The following is a 4358-nucleotide window of genomic DNA, read 5'->3' on the forward strand; positions in this document are numbered from 1 at the left end:
GTTTACCTTGTTATGTATGTGCTTTGCAGGTATCTAGAAATTCTAATTGATCCTAGTTATCGGTAATACTAGTATAAATTTTGGTGAGTATTCATATCATCTCTTGAATTATTTTTATTCTATGAAGTCAATTATGATAGCTAATCCGACCCAATGGGATAAGACTTTGTTGTTGTTATTATTGTGAAATCAATTATGAATTACATGTTTATACTCCCATGCCAGATGATGAAGAATCAAGACAATGCTTTTTTGCGGGTCTAGTAATTAGAATCTTGAGTATCGGATTTTGTTGACATTTTCTGAAATTGCTTTTCCTCAATTTAGCTTTATTTTTCAGTCAACTAACTCTCTCTTCTTACAATAACTAATTCAACACCTCAAATTAGAGATGTACAAAAATTCTAGGTGACTACTTAGAAAAAAGAAATATCATGAAAATTCATAAATATTTTTTAATAGTTTTTTGAGAAAGTCTATTATGTAAAATTTGTTGTTTTGGTTTTAACGTTGTTTGGTGTGCAACAGATGGTGTTGATACATGTGCAATCACCCGTAGATTATGGGAAGATGACAGCCTTATTAATGTCTTGAGCACTGACAATTCCAAAACTGATGAAGAACTACTTAAGATGTCTCAATTTTGGGACATTGTTGGAAAGCATACGAACATTAAATTTTTCTGATATTCTTCAAACATGATATATGATAGGACTTAGTGGTGTCGTTTGATCCATATAGCAGACCCCACTTAATGAGAAAAGGCTTTATTTTTGTTGTTGTATGAAACTACATGGATCATAGATGCTTTTTCATATTTTTAGGTATTGATCTTATAAGCAGAGTATCATGCAAAACTCCACATGAATGGGTTGATAAAATAGAGCAAAAACTACTGGTATTACTATTACATCCTTCTTTTTTGTATAATATTGGTAATTTAATATGCCCTTCATTCTAGTTTATGCATTATAGGTTGTTGCTTATGATTTTGGAATAAAGCAAAATATACTCAGAAGCCTCGCATGTTATGGATGCAAAATCATTGTTGTACTATGTACATGGCCAGCATCAGAAACTTTGAAGATGAAGCCAAATATGGTATTTTTCATCAATGGCCCTAGAGACCCTTCTGATGTTCCTTATGCTATCGAGACAGTAAGGGATATTATAGGGAAGGTGCTTGTCTTTGAAGTTTGCATGGGCCATCAACTGCTTGGCCAAGCTATAGGAGGCAAAACCTTTAAGATGAAATTTGGTCATCATGGAGAAAATAATCCAGTTCGTAATCTTTGAACAACGCATGTTGAGATTAGTGCTCAAGTATGTGGCTCTTAGACTACTCTCTTGCTTAAGTATGTGCAATGAATGTATCTGAATAGATTGATTTTACGCTATATAATTCATATGGAATGTTGGCACTCCCTTGCTTTCATCTTAAAAATGAAAGTAAACGAGACACAATGAAATCTTACGAGTCTTCATATGAAGTTGATAGTTGAAAATTGTCAAAAGATTTAATGTTTAGCTAAATTACAATTGAATAATTTTTCAAATATCAACATCTCATGAAAACAACTTTGCATGCGAGTTTTCACCTTACGTTTACACTATAGCAGTGGCAGTTTTTGTAGGGGTGTTCAAATCCAAACCGATCCAAATTAAACCGTTAATTCAATCCAATTCAAACAAAAAATCGATTAAAACCACACTAATTCGGATTTGATTGGATTCTATTTTTTGCAAACCGCTAGATCGGATCAGATTTTGGATATGCTTTTCATAACCGATCCAATCCAATCCAAACCGCACAATGTATTATAATATTATTATTTTTTATTACATTTACAATTATGCTTATAACATATTCAAATTTTTATACATTTTTATATTACTCATGTATTATTATTATTTAATAAATATTTTATGTTTAGAATGTTATTCATTTATTTATTTTAACTAACCTATAATTTTATTTCTATTGTTATGTTATCGTTATCTTTTTAAGATATTGTTGAAACTTGTTATGTCATTGTTGATTATTTAAAATTTGATATTGAGACTTGTTATATGTATTTAATTTTTTCAATTTATAAAACCGCAAATCCAATCCAATTCAAACCGCTTGAAATTGGAGCGGATCGGATCGGATGAGTTTTTGACTCAAAACTGATCCAAACCGCACCGCAAACACCCCTAACAGTGTGAATGAAAAAACCTTTTTTAGTTTGTAAATCTGCTTTAGGAACTTAGTCTATGTCTTTGTCGTATACAAATGGTTAATTGTTATTGTATGTATAATCATAAATTGCTTTATAAACTGGCAGAATCACAATTATGCGGTTGACCCTGCCACATTGCCAGAAGGAATGGAGGTTACTCATGTTAACCTCAATGATGGAAGCTGTGTTGGTCTTCCTTACTCAAAGAATAATGTCTCTCCAGTACCACCTGGAAGCATTCCCAAGGCCCCATGATTTGGATTACGATACGAGACTAGCAGTTTTATTATTTTTTTTTTGGAAAAAAGACAAATAGGTCCCTAACTTTTCAAATTTTTGACAAATATATCTCTGACAAAATTTAAATACAAAAAAGCCCATGACTTTAACAAACGGAGGACAATTTAATCCTTCCATCTATTTTCCTCTCATATACGAAAGGGAATTGGCTGACGTGATTGAAACGCTGTCCAGGTGTCCGTTACGGTGCCACGCTAGAAGAGGAATAAAGTTCTAAGGACAAATAGGTCCTTACTGATGAAAACGACGTCATTTTCATAAGATAGCCCATTTTTATTAAAAACCTTTGGCAACACAAAAATTACCATATACTACCTTAACCCCTTCATCAAGCCAAAGCTTCCTTCCCTCTGAAACGAAACTGAAGCGTCATCAAAGAAGGTGAAGTAGGAGAGGCTTAGTTCGTATGCTGAAGAAGTTCAGTCATCAATCAAGGTAAGCAAGTCCACAACCTTCATGATCACATTCGCATTAGGGTTCCATTTAGTGTATGGTGTGATGCATGCAAATGCATTATGCTATGGTTGCTTTCTGTTTCAGTCTATTTGAAAAAGTTATTGTGTCCTCATTTTAAAGTTTCTTAGGGTTCTATGCATTGTGGGTTGATTTTGTTTTTGTTTGAAAATTATAGATGACTGATAGATATGTAACTCCTGTTTTTTACCATGGAGGAAAGTTTGTGAGGAATGGTGATGGGGGACTTGTTTATGTAAATGAAAAAGTAGAAAAATTTTGAGAGATGGACATAGATTTTATCAACTTTGGTGATTTAGTAAAGTTGTATGAGGGTTTAGGATATCCTGGCTACAAGGCAATATACTGGTTTGACAATACGGCCAGTGATATAGAATCTGGGTTTCATCGTTTAACAGGGGATAATGGGATTCGTGAATTGTGTGACAATTTGATTAGGAATGAAGAAAAAGATGAGTTCTATGTTTACTTTGATCATGTTGTTAATGAACCTGAGTATGTAGAAGAAACATGAGGCAGAAATGCAAGAACTGGGAATATTGAGTGCATAGAACTAGATGACATCTGTGATAATCTGATGACATCATCATCTGATGACGGCTACGAGGTAACAAAGCACGTGAGGATTTAGTTGTCTTCGTTATGAATGATGAAGGATTTATGTGTCTTCAATAAAAAACTTAAAGGATTTATGTGTCTTCAATAGAAAAGTTAAAGGAGTTATGTGTCTTCATTATAAATGTTGTAGGCTGACTAGAATACACAATAGGCAGCTCCAGCTAAACAAGCACACGACACTCCAATTGTCCCAAATCAAGTCTTACCATGCCTATCAGCAACTCTAGCAGAACCAGCTGTACCAACAGAAACAACTCCAGCATATGCAATATCATTCAGCCAGGCACCAATCAAGACAACAAAACATACTCATTCCAAAGCACCAGCTAAATTTAGGCCAAAGCAACCAATCAAAAGGCCACCTGCACCAACTACAACTTAGACTCAATTTGCTCCACCAACTTCACCAAGTGTGACAACAACATCGAGTGGAGGAGTATCAAAGGAGACACTGGCAGCAACAAGTTGTGCCACAACAGGAATATTCAAGTTTATACCAAATCCAGGCTTCAAGAACCAGAAAAAGTGACGTGCTTGTTGCTAACTTATTTTAGAAACAAAAATTAGTTTTTTGCTGCAATATTTGGTTGTAATACATATTGACAAACTTTCTTTTAGCCAATTTAGTTGCTTTTGAATTAGTATTTTGGAATCCGAGGGTTGATATACTTGCTACATTTTCTTATCCTAGATGTTATTATGTTATGGTATGACAATATTCCTATGTTATGGTTTAGGTTGAAT

The 4358-nt window shown here is 33.8% G+C and overlaps 1 pseudogene; it reads left to right on the forward strand.

The window, feature by feature from the left end:
- The first annotated feature begins 218 nt into the window (after positions 1-218).
- Positions 219-3510, forward strand: LOC130975436 (carbamoyl-phosphate synthase small chain, chloroplastic-like; annotated as a pseudogene).
- The last annotated feature ends 848 nt before the right edge of the window (positions 3511-4358 follow it).

The sequence above is a fragment of the Arachis stenosperma genome, chromosome 4, assembly GCF_014773155.1.
Source record: "Arachis stenosperma cultivar V10309 chromosome 4, arast.V10309.gnm1.PFL2, whole genome shotgun sequence".
Classification (NCBI taxonomy): Eukaryota; Viridiplantae; Streptophyta; class Magnoliopsida; order Fabales; family Fabaceae; genus Arachis; species Arachis stenosperma.